Source organism: Carettochelys insculpta, chromosome 3, assembly GCF_033958435.1.
Source record: "Carettochelys insculpta isolate YL-2023 chromosome 3, ASM3395843v1, whole genome shotgun sequence".
Lineage (NCBI taxonomy): Eukaryota > Metazoa > Chordata > Testudines > Carettochelyidae > Carettochelys > Carettochelys insculpta.
In genome coordinates this window covers 169,098,569-169,116,701 of record NC_134139.1, presented here as the reverse complement: position 1 = coordinate 169,116,701, position 18,133 = coordinate 169,098,569, and the positions used below count along the sequence as shown (strand labels likewise).

General features: G+C 43.2%; 1 protein-coding gene and 1 long non-coding RNA gene across 8 annotated transcripts in view; one reads left to right on the top strand and one right to left on the bottom strand.

The window, feature by feature from the left end:
* Positions 1–246: 246 nt before the first annotated feature.
* Positions 247–17,967, bottom strand: LOC142011529 (uncharacterized). Its single transcript, XR_012645108.1, has 3 exons — positions 17,851–17,967; positions 7,536–7,824; positions 247–683 (listed from the first exon to the last, which is right to left on the bottom strand). It is a non-coding gene; the product is annotated as an uncharacterized LOC142011529 (long non-coding RNA).
* Positions 10,982–18,133, top strand: part of MYOM2 (myomesin 2) — a 214,333-nt gene continuing 207,181 nt past the window's right edge. For all 7 annotated transcript variants that reach the window (XM_074991185.1, XM_074991183.1, XM_074991184.1 and 4 more), the window contains exon 1: positions 10,982–11,098. The gene's annotated coding sequence lies outside the window, so the exon portion shown is untranslated. The remainder of the gene's footprint in view (positions 11,099–18,133) is intronic.

Here is an 18,133-nt window from a genome sequence, read left to right as displayed (position 1 = left end):
ATATGGGCATCAGGCACAAGAGATACATTTAATATACTTTGCATTTAATTAGCAATATGGAGACACTTTACATACATGTTAATGAGTTAAGTACGAATCAGTTCTGTGAAAATGTATTTGTGAACATTCACTGAGTTCTAAATTGAAACTGAACTTGATAAATTTTGCCAGCCCCATTTCTGGCAAAACTGGGCTTTTGCTGGAAAAACAAAAAAAAAACCAAAAAAAAAAACCACTACTGTCGACATAGCAAATGTACTTTGTCATCAGTTTGTCGACAAAACCCGGCACATCCATTGGCAGCATAATGCCTCTTCCCATTCAGGTGTAACGTCTCTCTCGACAGTGTTCCGTTGACAAAACAGCTGCGTAGATGTTCCAGGACCCTTTTGTCAACAGACCTGGGCTTCTAGTTCACCAGGCAGCCCTGTTTGCAGACCTTCCGATCTGCTGTTCTGTTGAGAGAGGGCTGGGCAGTCCAGCTACTCTCTGTTGACAGAGTGGATTGCTCTTTTGTTCTGCTTTTATGTATAGATGTGATCTGTCCACAAGTTTTTCTGGAAAATCCCTTCCAACAGTAACTTCTGTCAACAGCGGCTTCTTGTGTAGATGTGGTCAAAGTATTTTTATTTTCACTGGCAGTATCCACGTTATCACCTGAAAAACTCTTGTAGGATGAGGAGCTGAAAAGAGAGAGAGGCTGGTTTTAGCTACAGAGGAGAAAAGCTGGAAAAAAAAAATTAAAGCCAGCAAGCAAGTGGTGGAAAGCGTGACAGAACTTCCAAAAATCCAAGATGACAGATTAGAAAGTTCTGCTTTCTAAGCCAGTGGTGGGCAGTCTTCAGCCTGTGGTCCACATATGGCCTACTTGGATTCCACTTGTGTCCTGCAGACCCCTGGTCTACTCCCCTCCCCCATGCACATCTCATTCACTGGGGCACTGGAGACCCACACTGCCTACTCCTCCCTCTTCCTCCTAGCACTTTTGGCAACACTGAAAATCACTGATTGGTACTCCATCCCTGCTCCTCTCGCGCCCTCCCAGAGCTGGAACATCATGAATCATGGAAGCGGGAGAGGAGCAGGTAAGAGTGGGGTTCTGGTGCCCTAGTGCTTGAGAAATGCAAGGGGGAGGGGGACGGACATGGACCACTGGGCTGCAGGCTGCTGTGACCCACTGAAGTGAAGGAGGGCCACTCATGTTGTTCACCTGTTTTTCATGGTTGCCCATCCTTGCTCAAAGCTCTTTGTTCATTTTGACCCTTTTCTTTATGTGGTGAGGAGTGTTTCGCTACCAGGAGTCCTGCCCAGTGCTTATATGCTTAGGTCAGCGTTTCACAAACTGCGTTCCACATGATGTGAATAGCTGTTCTGTGAAAATAATTTGATGTTCGCGATAGTTTTCTTTCTAAAATATTAAATATGAAATTATGTGTATCAAAATACTAAAGTATTTGTAGGTATATTAATATTTATAATGCATTCATAATAGTATAGTAATGATGCAGCTCATGCTGAAACAATCACGGTCAATTTTTTCGGAATGAGTTGTGTTCAGAGAAATCGCACGATACTGCACCTGATATGAGGCTCCAACTCTCTAACATTGTCCCTAATATTAAGCAGATTTGTGATCAAAAGATGTAAAAACACTTTTCTCATTAAAAAAACTGCCAAATTTTATTTTTATATTCCATTTTTCTGTAAAAATAGCAGTCATAAATCCACAAAATTTAAAAATATTTTTCCATTCCTAATTTGTTTTGCATTCTTTCATAAAAATGTTTTTTAAGTTTTAAGAAAGGACAGTTGTTTTTTGAACAATATTGTCTTTTCCATTTTTGTACAAAACAACAACATTATCAGTCCTTCTTCTGGCTGTTATAGGCCGTGTCTACACTAGCCAAAAACTTCGAAATGGCCATGCAAATCTGCTCATAGGAATAAGGGGACTTCGAAATAGCTGGGGTCCTTTTGAAAAGGAGCCCCGTCTGGACGAGCCGCGTGGCTGCAAGCCGCGTCAATTTCGAAGTGCCGCGGTCGCCCGCATGCTAATGAGGCGCTGAATATGTATTTCAGCGCTTCCTTAGTAAACTTCGAAGTGGCCATTTGCATGGCCATTTCGAAGTTTTTGGCTAGTGTAGACATAGCCATATTGATTCTTTGTATTGGGTTTGTATTTAAGTTTTAATTTGTATACTTAATTATTAGTATGTCCTAACTTTAGGACATTAGTGGTTCATTCAGATAATTTTCTCTTGTTATTTTTAGTTCTTTGTAAAATAAGACATCTGAAAAACTAGCTCTTTTAATTCAACTTTTGAGCATTAGGTATGGCAAATTTTCAGTATGAAACCCTCCTTCCTCCCTCCCTCTCAACTAACATGTATGTGTTCCATCAGTATATTCCAAGCTGAAAGTGTTCTGTGGTGACATTAGTTTGGGACACATTGCCTTAGGTATTTGTTGTACACTGCTGTCACCTAAGTCACATGGGGGTGGTTGCTGCTTGCTGTCTAGATAACCTTTATAGACAGGAACAGTGTCTGCCAAAACAGCAGGGAACTGAATGTTTCATAGAGGGAGGGTGACAGACTCAGCAGGACATAATCAGGCCTAGGAAACTTCAGGATAGTTAACCTTTTCCTCTCCTCTTTCAAATAAGCTAGGCTGTTCTATCTGGCTACCCACCTGGTTCCCAGATTGAATAATAATTTTGAGTTGTAGTTGAGGGAGAGGAGATGAAACGTGCTTGATGTATTGACTATGTAATGCACTTTGCAGCCACTTTCCCGATCAGATTCATACGAAGGAAGTGGTTACAAGCTAAGCAGCTGCGAAGAAAATCCAAGTGCATTTCCCTTGATTTTTCTCTACGCACAGCACCCACTCTCATCAAATGGGCTCAGAAAACCTTATCCTATGACCACACAAATAGTTTGGTTGACTGAACAGTTTGAAGTGTATTTTCAAGCAGTTGATCCCCCAAATCATAAAACATTGTCAATTTGCTGGGAACATTCAAGGAACTGAAAGATAAAAGATCTTCAAAATCTGTGTTTGAACTGGGAAGATGTGCCATTTCCTTAGGAACAGGAGAAGGCTAAACCAAGGGAAAATACACAAAGACCCAAAAAACAGCTGAAGGTGCAACTAGAAGCACTTAGTTGCCACTTGATCACCTGTGGTTACTTGAGGCAAACACTGGGGTGAAAGGTGGGTTTTTCCCCTTTCCTTGCCACATTTGTATTATTTCTCTTGATGCCCCTTACTAAGCCCTTGCAGGGTTAATATATGTTCTCTCTCCTAGTTCCTTCTATTTCCCCACCCATTCAGCTTTTCATGTGTGGTTGCTTGTAATGCCACATGCTGCATCCCTCTCATGAGCTCCCCATATTGTTCTTTCTGACCCACACCCTCTTCCTAGTGTCATGGTGATGTACAGCAAGGAACACAGAAAAGAAGTGATATCACAACAGGGGTCAATACTTTGTAGTGCTGACCAGGAGGTGACAGCCAGCAGTACTCTTCGGGTACCTAAGACCAACATTTTGGCACCACTGATATTCACAAAACCACCGCTTATCTGCCACCTAATCTTGTAGGGGCCTAAGTTTCTGCTGGTGGGCATGTGCAAAGCTGCTTAAGAGTTGACACAACCAAAATGCCTGGTGCCTTAGCTCTAGCCTAAGGCCAGGTGGGATTCTCAAAATCTGCATTCCCTGGCTGATTTCACCTGCAGGGCCCAATCTGGTAGGTATGCTCACAGCACACCTAATCCTCACAGAAGACACCTGGGAATAAGCAGGTATGGAATTTGGGGAACTGCTTAGCTATGTATGTTCCCCAGGATTCCCCAAACCCTAGTGGATGGGACACCTTCCTGAGATATGGGAGACCCAGACTTGAATCCTCTCTTTTAGAGCATGGACTTGAATTCAGGGTTCCCTCATCCTCAGCAAGGCTATGTTTACACTGCAGCCTAAACTCAAAATAAGGCATGCCATTTACACTATGCAGATTGCATACCTTATTTTGAGTCAAATTTGAAATGGGCTATTTTGGGATTTACCTTTGTCTACACATTGCCAAATGTAGAAATACCACACTATTTTGAGGCATCCCTTACTCCTCCTCCAACGAGGTGCAGAGGGATGCCAAAATAGTACACCTGTTATTTCAGAAAATGTTTCAAAATAAGGGGCATGTTTCGTAGATGTGGAGTAACTATTTTGGGATACCTCAGTATCCTGAAATAGCTCTGCAGTGTAGACATAGCCCAAGTGTCCTAATTCCACTGGGACAGTGGGTGTTAGGGCAGGATTTTCTCAAACTCTCCTGTTGGATCTCTTCCACTTTGTAAAATTAGCTCTTTACTGGGGGCGTGGACTTGTGCCCTGACCACTAGGCTGTAGAGTCTCTGCTTTCTCACGTGACAGGGCTGACTTGACTGAGATGGTTCTCTGCTGAGAATCTCCAGCAGAAGTAATTGCTTCCTTCCCAGCCTACCAGTTGGGTTCCTAAGGTCCTTTGTGAATCTGGATCTTAAGTCCTGACCCTTTCCTCTGCATTTTGCCCCTGTCTGCTTTAGGTGAATCCCTGCTTAACTAGCTGGTTTCTGGGAAGCTCTTTCTCACATGCCTAACTCTATCCACACAAGGCATAGGGAACCTATGCACTGAATACAGGGGTGTGAATTCAGCTGTGTGCCTCCAGCTTTAACTCTTTCAGTGCCAGCCTAGGTTATGTACCTTGCTTGTCTGCCACCGCTTGTTGGACCTGATTGTAAGGAATGTGTCAGCAGGAGCTCAATACTGCTGAAGGATTTGGGCAATATGTCCTTCAGAGATCATTTGCATGAAAATACAAAGATGTACATATGTAATGCCTTTGTAAACAAAGCCTGATGGGAGCAGGTGAAGCAATGAGTTTTTGTCTATTGTAAACAGCATGTTGTTGTAAAGTCACAGTTATGCTATCACCCAGTGTGAGAATTTTGGAGTCTCACCAATGCTTGAAGTTTGTGGGTGTACAGGGAAGTCATCTTTACTGCATAAGATATGGCTTTCAGAGGGCTCCCTCCCTCAAAGTATGGTGAAGGGGGAAAGTGGGGAAGGGATAGGGGTTGATCTGGCTGGCTGTGCATCTGTAAGACTGGTGGAATTAGTTCTTCCCCACAGTGTGCAATGACAGACCTAAGGATAGGTCTCCATTTTTTCTGTGAGACTCCACCTTGGTGGATAGTGAGATGCTGCGGCTAGGCCCAGAGCTGAATGTTACTGGGAGCTGAAGCTGTGAAGAGCTGGAGCCCCAGGGTTTTGCCTACAGCAAAACCCAAAAGACAGGAGTGGCCAGCCGGCATGACTGGCGGGCGGCCAGTCAGAGATGCAGTGGGTGGCTGGCAGGGATGACTAGTGGGAGGCCAGTAGGAGAAGCAGCAGGTAGCCGGCAGGAGTGACCGGCGGCTGGCCCGTGAGGCAGCTGGCAGGGGCAAGTGGAAAGCTTGACCAGCGCAAAGGTGACATTGCCTCAGGTTCAGTGAGGGAATGCATCTGGGTAATGAGTCAGGGCCTGAACGGACTGGACAGAGATGTAAGTGGGGCATTTGAATAGGGGTACGGAAAAAGTTTGAGTGTGTGGATTGGCTGTTTACCAGTGTTGGACTTGTGAGCCTGATAAGCAAAGGACACTGCTTAATCCATTTGAGCTGGGACAGTTACTTGAGGATTGGTTATGAACTCTGGGTGTGGTATTTTCCCAAACTAATTCCATATGACTCTTCTTCCTCTTTCATTAAAAGTTTCTTTTCTACACTCAGACTCTGTGCTCACAAGTGGGGAAGCATTGCCTCTCTGAGGCTCCCGGGATGTGTGAATTTACCAGGCTACTGGGTGGGGGCTCGAGCCGGTTCTGTGTGGATGGATGAAGAGGAACCCCTAGATGTTCAACCCAGCCCTGCTTGCTGCCGACTCCCAGCAGAAGGGTTACATTTTGGGGGCTCATCTGGGATCCTGGGTCAGTACCCCTCGCAAGCACATGTTGAGTGAAATGCTATGTGGAAAATAATTGTATTTGAGGAAATTACTGTTTGTATCAAGGCTAATCCATCAGGTTTGTTGGGCCTTAGCTCAGAAGCCTTTAGCTCAAGGGTGACAGCCTCAGCTGATGCCTGGGCAGAAGCCTTGGGGCAGACATTGGAAAAGTGTGTACTACATGCTATGGCAAGCTTCTATTGTAAGCTAAGATTACTTCCTGGGGAAGAGGAGTTTGAACTCTGGCTAGAACACACCACTGAAATGCTAGACCAGTGGGCTGTACCAGAAAGAGAAAAGCGAAGATGTTTAATAGAGAGACTCAGGGGCCCTGCATTAGATGTGATTTGCACCTTGGAGCTCACTAAGCTTGAGATTAGTGTAACGGACCACCTAGAGGCCCTCACTCATGCCTTTGGGAGCATAGAGAGCTCTGAAGACAGTTACTGTAACTTCCTTAATGCTAAGCAGCACCAGGGAGAGAAGGTTTTGGCCTATATACACAGGCTGGAGATACTGCTACAGAGAGCTCTCATAAGGGGAGCAGTTCCTGGGGAGCAGATGGACCAGGCCAGACTGGCTCAAATTGTAAGAGGGAGAAGGGTTACATGATTAAATACCCACTGAGGACAAGGAGACTCTTTCGTCCGTGTTCAATCAGGCCTGTCTAATTGCATATCGTGTTCTTTGGACAATGGTGTTTTGTTGCAGCCCAAGAGCCACAGCTCAGTGGGTGCATTTGAACAAAACTGACATCTCCTACTACCCCCTGAATAAAAGGCATGCATTTGAAGAGAACCCTGTAGTCCAAGACAGGCAGGGCAGGCTGTACCTTCCCACGGTCCATTTGTTAAAGATAGTAAATATATGATAAGGCACTAAAAGCAGAGGATGTAATCAGAACTTAACTGTACTCCTGAAAACCAAAAATACATCAGGAGACAGGAGGGAGCCATGGGTGAGCACAGTGGCTGCTGCTCTTATATATACTTGTTAATTACTCTAACAGTTGTCTCTGTGGCAACAACCTACATTCATAGCAGATGCACCACCTCATCTGCCTCATACCACCTCATCTGCCTATCGAGATGTAACAGGGTTGGTTGGGCTCCCCCATTAGACAGCTACCAGATTGCCAAGAGAGGTTCCCAATGCTGAATCCCACATGCATGCTGGTGTGGGGCAGAGTTTAGGTGCTGTCCCTGTAGACACACGTACTATGTGCAGACCTAAACATCTGCCACCCCTCTTAGCAAGTGGGGACCCTGCAGGCCAATTGCCAAGGTCATGAAACTAGTGTCATCTTCCTAACACTCTCCAGCAGCTCTAGTGTGTATCTAAGAATCCCAAAAAGGAGGGAATGTTCCGGTTTGCAGTTTGTTCCTTTGGGCATGCACAATAGTGAAAAGAAACCAACCAGCTTTGTGCAGGATTTTAAATCATTATCATTGTTTAGTTAGGTAGCACAAGAAATATCCAGATCTATATAAAACAATAACACACCTATTGGCATTTCATCATCGCAGGTTCCTCCTCACACTGGATGGTTCTTGACTTTAGCACAGGATCCTTCTTTTGCTGTTCAACCAGACCCAGCAGTTAAACCAGACCCTTCGGCTGCAAAAATTCTCCTCAAAGCATCCTGTCTTAGTAAATCTCTTGAGTTTGCCTCACCAATACTTGTTTCCTTATTCTGCTATTGGGAGTTTTCTTTTCTGTATTTCTCTAAGCTCTGCGAAGAAACTTGGTTGAACTGGCTTCTTTAGCTTGTAACAGTCCATGGTGCTTCCACCTAAAATGTGAGTGACCATTAAAGGATTAATGGCTTGCCACTATATCTGGTCTGGGCAGGACAAATTACAGCCCCATCAACAAATGGTGTCTTCCACATTTACCTCAAAACATTCATTAATGCAGCAACTTCATTTTAACAACTTGGTAATATCAAATAGAATCCGTCAATTATACATAAACAAATTACCCAGGTTGTCACAATAGCACTAAATATTTCTAATGTACTTTGCAATTTATGGCCAACTATTATAAAATAATAATTCTAATCTATACTTCACATTGGTCATTCATGGTTGTGATACTAGAGAGGAGAACTGTGATCTTATTTTTAAAATACCAACTAATACAAAACATCAACTTTAAAATTCAAGGGGCTTGTCAGCTGTCATTTTCTGTCATGTCATTTTATACCTATTCTAGCTTTTCAGTTTTTACTTTTTGTTCTTTGGGCTGCACCATAGAAAGAGAAGGAAGTTGAACATTGCTTCAAATTTAGCTTACAAATTTAAAGGTGCCTCCTTTGGGAAAAAATGGGAAACTGATGATGAAATTGCCAGCCAGCCATTCTCCTACTATAGAAGACTGCCCTAGCAAAATGAAACTGCTGGCCTGCTAAGGGTTTAGTTAGCATTTATCCTCATCCAGTCCAGCTGCTCAGGACTCTTTTGACAAAATGTTTTTCATTGGAAATTGTCAGTTAATAAAATATGAAACTCCTTGTGGGAAAGAGTAGGTGTTGGCAAGCTACTTTTTTTTAACTTGAAAAGCTTTGACATTTTCAAAATGGAAATAAAATTTCTCTGAGCCAAAAAGATGTTGTTTTGAAGTATAACCTGATTATAGTCAACCAATCCTCAAAATTGAAATGAAATGTTTCAAAATTATTGAAATAAGAGTTTAGTTTGCCCAAACAACAGGGTTCAATTTATTTATTTATTTATTTTTGGTTGTCAGTTTTTGAGAAGTTTCAAGGGTTCTTCTCTTCATCCCAATTTGGGATGGGAAAACATTGTAAAATCTTGAAACATTTCCATGATTAGAAAACCATTTTCTGTCCATCCCTAATAGCCACACAAGCATTGATTGCTAAGAAAGATAGATTAGGAAGAACAAATCCTCTTAGAAGTTCATCTTGTACTCTCATACAAGGGCCAAGTAAAATAACAATCCTTGCTGTGGGTGGAGAACAGAGCTTGCTCAATCACAGTTAAGGTTAAGATGCTGTAATGGGCATTTTTAGTAAAAGTTGGGGACAGGTTGTGGGCAATGACAGGTCACGGGCAATAAACAAAAATTCATGGGGGCGTGTGACCTGTCTCTGCCTCTTTCTGCAGATGCCCTAGGAAACAGGACTAACAGACCTTTGGCGGTTGTTCCAGCATAGTGCTGCTCCTGTGCCAGGGTCAGACCCAACCCTAGTCACTGCGTCAGTAGCCCCAGAGCTGACAGTTGCTCCAGCCTTGTCCTAGAAGAAGTTGTGGTGGTCCTGGAAAGTCCTGATATCTGTGGTAGAATCATGCCTTTATTCACAGTCCCTGTGAGGGTGCATACCACCATAAAGATGATAGGGAAAAGTGAGGCGAAGAATTTATAAACCAGCACCCCTACCAAACTGATCCATGGAGATGGCTGGCAGCATAGGCAGCGACAAAGACGCACCATCTAAAGGCAGCATGTGCACTTCCTGTGCACTGGGGATAGGCTCATGATGCACTTGCTCTCAGAGCTCCCTTTGGGACAGCCCATGTCTGGACCAGTCTTACACAGCTAAGTACTTAAAGGTAAAATGCAGCACATCCTCAGTCCTCTACTTAGCAAGTAAAAGAGGGAACAGCAGCATATAGCTCTAAAACTCAGGCCTGCCAAGTGGGGGGAGTGGGCAAAGGGGACCTGGTGATTCAAAGGGGCACAGGGCTCCTGACTGCCACCGCTGCAGAGCCACAGTGCCCCTTAAATCACTGCTGAAGCACTGCACTGTGCGCTCCATGCAGCTGTGAGGGCGGGGGGGGGGCAGGAAGTGGGGGAGGAGGTGCTGTGCTTTTGGGGGGGTGGGGCGCAGAGGGCTGGCTGCCTTACCCCTGCCCATTCTGTCTGAGGCCCTGCCCCTTCCTGCAGTTCAAAGCTGCCCTCCCACCTTGTCCGGAGCCCATGAAAGCTGTCGGCTCCCCTGGTAAAACTAACGGAACCTAGCATTAGCACAGCTAGCAAAGCAAGGTAACAAACTGTGCTGGTGTGTGTACACGCACACACATTTGATAGACAAGGAGCATCACTCATGGCATTTGTTATACCAGGCACCAGACGCTGTGTATTTCTATCGTCATTCACCCATTTGTGTCCTGGCTCCACTCCTTCACATGTGAATTGGGGTGTTATTTTGTTGCCTTCATATAACTTGGGTAACAATTAACCCTTCTCTTAAGAAATGTACCTGTGAGCTATGCAGGACACTCAACATCCATTGTAATCAGTGGGAAAGAGGGTCACTCAGTGTGTGTATTTTTCTACCACCATATACACTTACATATCATATACATGCGCATTTCTCATGTGTTACGTATCATGCATGCAGTAGGCTGAAACATCTCTCTTTTTAACCCGCAAGGTAACTGATTGATGATTAAGATTTTGGAGGTGAGTGAGTAGGAACTGGATTCTTTCTTCCTTCCCATGTTAACAAGGCTTTTTAATATAGCTGAGATAGCTTGCATATGTCAGTGATGTTTTTTATAATCCAAACAGCCCTTAAAGAGGCATTGGGGAGGCTCAATTTACAGCTCAAGCCACCAGGAGGATCCAATGTCTGAACTAATAACACTTTAAGGTGTATGGCTCCCTATTGGTCTTTGAAGTCATTAGTGTTCTAAAACTTTCACTTACATACAAAAAATGACATTTTAATTTTTTTTTGTATCTTTGACTTGGACCCCTTTCTCACACAATACTGGGGGAAAAATCCTTATGTTTAGGTCAACACTTGGTCTTTTTAGGAGAGAGATCTGTTCACAGCTCCAAAAACCCTAATATTAAAACTGTTATAACATGACAGATTTTCCCCTTTAAATACACTTTAATGCCTGTTAGACTGATCTCGCTTTTAGGAGAATCACTCAGTTGATTCTATATATAGCAACTTATCTGTCCATAAATGGGAGCGAAGGGGTAGTAGCCTCTTTAGAGAGAGAAATTATTTTTGTTTTCCTCAGCCAGAGGCTGCTAAGCTGAGTGAGGCTGTTCATCCTCTCAGTGGTGCAATTTTAATTCCTCCCTAGGTAAGTATATTTCCATTTTTTTAAACAAATTCAGAAACAACAGGAATGATGATAGAAAAATGTTACATACATTAGTGTACAAAATGCATGACCCATATTGGGGGAAAAAAGAGAGTCATAATATATATTTATAAAAAGAAAGATGACCATAAGAGGCGAAAATATTGCATGGTTTAATTATTCTTTGTTAATTTTAAAAAATATTTTCATCACTATATTGCCACAAAAATACAGACTCAGGATAGGAGTTCATGAGCCTTTCTTATTCCATGTAGAGAATTCCTCTTTCTTGTATATTTAGTTACACAAGGAAGAAAAATAATTTCATCTAGAATATAAACATAAAGTAATTTGGACCAAAAGCACTATTCCGTTTCTTTCAGTTACATTTTAAGTACGTTTCTTTAAAAGGCAGAGATCTAATTGTTAATGTTTTGTTTTTCTTGATGTGTTTTGAGCCTCCTAGAAATTCCAGTAAAATACCCGTGATAGAGCTTTGGGAATTGCACTCATGCTCTTGAAATTATGCCTGCTAGAAAGAGATAGTGGAAGTGGATGATTACACAGAAGAGCCAATGAAAGTGTTGTAATGAAGGATAATAGATATTAGAATGCTTGGAAGCAGCTCACTTTCACTATCTCACTGTTTCACATTCTTTGTCCTTTGTTTGAAAGGACAGGGCACATTTGCACTGTAACTGGGACTCTCCATATTTTTCAGAGTCAGTTGCAAAGCACTTTTATATGCAGAAAGTTAGGATGATTACAGTTCAGGCCAATGCAGTTTCTATTTATTGGGCAAAATGCAGCTCTTGTGTAAGCAGCTTTAGTGACTAGATTCTTTCTAAAAGAAAAAAATGCTCACACATATATATATATATATATATATATATATATGTATATTGCTTTGAACATTTACCGTCTTCTTGAGAAAAGTTAATTGGTGCATGTACTCTGTGCCAGATTCTGCCTAGAACTTACACAAGGGCATCATGGGAAGAGTTTTAAAAGGAACCTTTACCACTATATATCCTATAAAAGGACAGGCAGAATTACAGTTCTTACACTCTTGGAAATGCAAGAACTCTTTCCTCCCTGCTGTGCTGAAGGCTACCACTGCTCCAAAGAGGGTGAGGTAGGGTGTTCAGGAGGCTGGGCCATGACTCCATCTCCTACCTATGTGCTGGCAAGCAGTCGAATGACTGCAGAGGGGGAGCATATGCACTAATGAAGTGGTGAAACAGTGTGCTGAGCCTCTCTGGACACTAGGAAGGTCCAGGAAGATTTTGCTTCTCTGAGCCAAACTACTTCCATGTATTGCTCTTTGCTGGGGACTGTGCAATTTGCATAATCTAGTCCTAAATATTTTTGCAGTATGAGAACTTTAGTTGTAGTTTGCTCTTGAATACATCAATATTTACACAGGCACATCAGCATTTAAGAAGTTTTACAAATGAAGAAGAGTAAGTAACACCAGACTCCCATAAATTCAATTCTATCCTGACTAATTTGCTTCTGACTGGTATTTAAGAGCTACAAATGACCCTTGATCTTAACAAGAGACTTCCATCAGCATCTGAGTCCCCCATATTAAGCTATGAGAAAATGTGTCTTTATATAGGAATTCTAAGAGTTCAGCTTAACCACCTGGAAAATATTTGATATGTTCTTTTCTTCCATCTTTTATAAAAGTGTACAGGCAACTGGGAATCTAATATATTCTGGTGCTCTAATAGTTATACACTATTGGGTGTAAAGTGTCAAAATTAGGAGACCAAAAGCTGAGCACTCTAGTCTTTGCTAAGTTACAAATAAATAACGGAACCACTAGGCGTGTTTAATGACAGCATCAGACAGTAGCTAGTATATGGAAGAGCATGAGTAGAGGAATATAATGCAAAATATGTGGAAGCCATGAGATGCCTACAGAAAAGAGAGAATAAGAATGCAAGCAGAAGCAAATGATCAGGTTACATGAATCTTTCTGCACGTGAGCAGACAAGAGCTTGTCAATCACTCTTTGGACTTTTGCAGCCGGACGAGGGCAGAGACATGTAGAGAACTTACATACTGTGTAGTACACACTTCGTACTGGGGAAGAGAAGCTAATATGCAAGTGGCAGAGCAGTTAAGGTAGATGAAATGTTCCATGCTCATGGGAGTGCTCCTTGTCTATGGGGAGGACAATCATAGTCTCCCTCTCGCAGCAGTTGATAATCCTACTGACCAATTTATGGCTGGAGCTCTGGAGCAGTGGTGTCCAACAGCAGTTCAAGGATCGCCACACTTGTAGTTGTCGTCCTTCCATATTTGCTATGCCCCCACCTCCAAATAAATGCCCTCCCCCCCCAAGCCAGTCACACCCAGCTCCCCTTCCAACTGAATGCCCTCCCCCTCCTGCAGACCCAGGTACATCTCCCCCCTCATGGCAAGTCACCAGAGCCACTGCCACCACTGCCGCACGAGCCACGTGGGGGCCATGCAGGAGACCAAAACATGCTGGAGCTGGAGGCTCTGCAGCAGAGGCCCCAGGCTGCAGCAAGCTCAGAGCCACAGCTGGGCCCAAGGCAGGAGCCATGATGGGGCCCAAGCCATGCAGTGGGGCCTGAGCCAGGAGCTGCAGTGGGGCCTGAGCCACAGTGGGGCAGGAGCCTCAGGAGCTACTGCTGCTGCCACCACATGCTGGGGCGCGTGTGCAGAGCAGGCAGAGGGCGCTCATGTGTGGCTCTGAGAATCTGCATTTAAAGGCTCCAAAAGCTGCATGCGACTCCAGAGCCCAGATTCACCACACGACAGTCCTGTGCACCACAAGTGGCAACTGGCCAATATATTGGACACTGCAAGCCTAGAGGTTGTGTTAATGAGCGTATTATGGTCACTGCTAGCCCTTTAAATATGAAGTGAAACCAGTCGTCTGACTAGCTAGCTTTACGTCTAACCTCTTCTACTTTGCCACAAATGCATCTACGTTTTGAAGGCATCTGCCAGTCTCTCAGTTCTTGATAAGTTGCTTTTCTACTCCAAATTTGCTTACTGTGATTTGAGTCTGTGTATAGCCTGGTCCTGAACTCTGTCTCCATGCTACTTGTGACTGACTACCATGTATTGTATTATGTGACACAAGTAAATAGAGGCTCTTACATGACCATCTCTGACTGATTTGAATAATCTAATTATTTTGCTAAATAGAAGTATGAATTGAACTGTCCCATATTTTATTTAGTGCCTCTAATCTCCTAGCAGAGCCATGTGTTTGTACAGTACCTAGCATAATGGAGTCTTGATGTTGATTGGGGTTCCTGGGAGTGACTGTAACAGAAGTATATAATAATAAAAATAATAATAATAATAATTAGTACATCCTTTGCCCTGTTACACCAATGGGAGTTCCACAGGAAGAAAGAGAGGGCAGAATACATGTAGAAGTCCTTGTGAAGTTAATGGGAGTTGTGTAGAAGAGGTTCAAAGGCAGCATTGGCCATTGGGTCACATTTTTCTTTGGTTCCAAGGGACAAAGTTTCCTTTACGTAAACAGAGGTCAAATATCGTATCTAGGATATGGCCTTTGATGCCAGATCCTGAAGTTTTGACTATTCAACACTCCCTGACTGCCATGACTTTGTTGGGAGCTTTCCTGACTGCGACTGAGGACTAAGGAAAGAAACTGTAGGCTTTGCTTTTTGATTTGTGGGATTAGTTGCCACAATAATCCAGTGTGGGTGGTTTAACTAGTGCTGACTGTAAATGTTTAATTGCATTGACAATCTTTAATCTGAGCAGCACTTCTGGAGTGGCTATGCTAGGATTTTTGTGTGATCAGTTCTCTCTGTTACTAATACTGGTTCAGCTCCATTGAGGCGGATGCTAGTGAAGTCAGGACTCCAGTTTGCTGCTGGTATCATAAACACCACGGAATCCAACAGTCACAAGCATCTGATTCTGCTGGCCTACGTTTGGTCTGAGTAAGAGTTACAGGAATAGAAAGTGCAAGAACTGAGGACCCTGGAGGGTCTGGTCCATTGGTGCTTCTGCATCACCACTGGAAGTTTAGGCCATGCTCACTGGAGGATCCTGTGAATCTAGACATTACAGGAAGTACTGTGCATCACAGCCATGAGTGGCAGCACTCTGCAGACTACTGATTGGCTTGTGCTGGTATATAAACTTGGAAGTAGTCTGGGCAGCTATTGGAGGAATGATGCAGACTGCTGTTTGCATCTGCACCCAAACCTTTCCTTGCTGTGAACCTTAAACTCTGGTTTCTGATCCTGATTTGTTCCTGACTCTGTGACTTTCCTGCTGTCTGAAACCTTGTGCCTGGCCCCAATATTGCAGTATCCTAACTTGGCTCAACTCCAATTCTGCCACTTGCCTCCCACCTGCAACTTGGTACCTGACCTTAAATCTTGCCTGGGCTTAACCCTGACCTCGCTACTTGTCCTCTGACTACATCTTGATAACTGACTGGTGCACATGGGCTGCCCATGGCCTGGCCCTGACAGAAAGGATGCAGGATGGGGAGCATGACAAAGAGCATGTGGTGCTATTCACAAAATAGCTTAAGTGGACAAATGCATCCTGAAAACAAACCCAGGTAGCTGTGGGACTGACAGCCTTGCCAGTCCCCTGGGCTAGGTGGGGGACCCTGCTGTAGGCCTCCTGAAGGAACAGGGCCTTGGGAAGAAGGGGGTGGGGGCTGGGCAGCCAGCCCTCAGTAGCCACCTGGACCATGTTGCACCCCTCCTCCCAGCTGCCAGTGATGCCCAGAGCACAACACAAGGCATTCCAGCAGCGATTTCAAGGGCCTGTGGCTCTGGGCACTGCCTCAGTAGTTGTGGCAGCATCTGGGCGCTTCGGGCCCTTTTGTATCACCAGGTCCCAGTGCTACTGTCCTCTTTGCCTCCCTCCCAGCCCCCTGTTGATAGGCCTGACAGATAGCCTTAAACACAGCTGTGAGGATCCAGAAACCTGTTGGTGTGCACCAACCTGTCTGAGAAGAAACTAAGCGTAAAAAAGAGCTAGAGAGGGGACACAGTACTTTTCATTGCCCAGTTAACTGATGAATTGGAACAAGTCATAGGGTCATGGTGCTGGTAGAGCAGGAAAACTTTAGGTATTTGATCTGTGTGCGTGTCTAAAATTTCTTTACTATGTGTCATATGAGTGTTGCCAGTTCATACACCTGTATGTGTAACCTTAAACTATTTGGTGTAAGTATGTGTTTAAAAAAAAAGTGTTAAAATCCAAGAAAGATTCCTAGAATTACAGGAGAATCTCTGTTCTCAATAGAACAAAAGGTTTTGAGCTTTAGAGGCTGAAAAAAGTGTGAAAATGTGACTGATGTGTAGAAAGTGGAGGGTAAATAGAAAGAATCTAACACTTTAAAAAACGTCAAATTTTTTTTAAATCAGGATCATGATTTTGGTGAGGCCGACTTATGATTTTAAATACCTGTGGATGGGAATGTTGCTTACAGAAGTGGAGAAAGTTTATTACTGCCATAAAACCTGTTCAGTTTGATAAGTGCTGCTAATTGTATTCCTTGCCCAGAGATTAGTTTAGGTCTGTTAACCATTTTGGTGTTTGCAGTTACTTTGGAAATTGAATTTTTTATGAAATAACATTATTACTGTTCCATTTTTCTGGACTATAAAACTTAGTGGAGTGTGTGAGTATGTTTGTGTGTTTACATCAATATGGGCCCAATATTTTAGTTCTTGAGCAATATTCATAATCAACAGATATGGACATCACTGGAAGACTTACTTGACTGAGAATGAATAAAAGGATGAATTCTTTTTATTGTTTGCTTTCTGAAAAGCTCATATACTACATGAAAAATCTAATTCAGTTTTTCTAGGACTTTGTTGCTTTAGTGCTTTCTGAAAAAATAGTTAAACAAGATGTAATTAGGGGAGCTTGAAAATTTTCACAAATGTCAAAAATGCTATCAAATCTTTTGTTTACATTTGTTTTCCATTTCAAAATGAGCTTCTTACACATGGATTTTTACAAATTTGAACTAATTAAAAACAATCTTATCTTGTGTTTAAACTGCCAAACTCAAAATAATTGTTTAAAATAGCTTATCTCAAATATGGAAGAAGATAAACACATATTTTTAATAAATATTTATATTTATATATTTATTTTAATAAATATTGATATTTATTTATACATTTAGATATATTTATTTATTATTTATATTTATTTTTAATAAATATATATATATATATTTTTTGTAAAAGATAAAAAGAAGAAACTACAATTAGTTTAAACTGTGAGATCTGTGGCTCTTTACAGGCTAACAGATTTATTTGGGCATAAGCTTTTGTGGGCTGGAGCCCACTTCATCAGATGAATGAAGTGGAAACTTCAGTTTGGCAGGGATAGATACGTGCATAAAAAGATGGGAGTGTCTACTATGCAGAGGCCCAAAGCTAAGAAAGCCAGATCAATCAGGATGGATGTAGCCCACTCCCAACAGTTAAGGAAGTGAGAATACCAAAAGGGGGAAAATTACTTTTTTGAACTGAGCTAGCCATTCTCAGTCTCTCTTCAGATCTAGTCTGATAGTGTCATCAGCCATACCACCAGGGGCTGATTCACCTGCACGTCTACTAATGTGATACGTGGCATCATGTGCCCTCCTATCCCCAAACTTTACCCCCGCCCCCGCATTCTGCAAACCAGCCTCCATCCCCAGACTTAATCCCTAACAGCCCCAAACCCACCTCATCCCTAGGATTTACCTGTCTGAGATGAGGAGCTCCGTGTGCTGCCCCTGCTCCTCTGCAGCCACTGCCTCCGCACTGCTGCTCCCCCCTGAAGCCTTCTTCTCAGTGCGGCTCTGGCAAGGCAGGCTTGACTGCTGTTCCCCCCAGCTCCCCTTCCTCCACATGCAGCAAGTGGGCGGCTCCCTGTCCTGCCGGCTTCCTCTTTCAGGATTCCACTGGTGGCTCTGGAGTCTGCCGCCACTTAAACAAAAAACTAAATCCGGTTTTAACAGCGGGCTTTGTTTAAGCAACAGCAGCC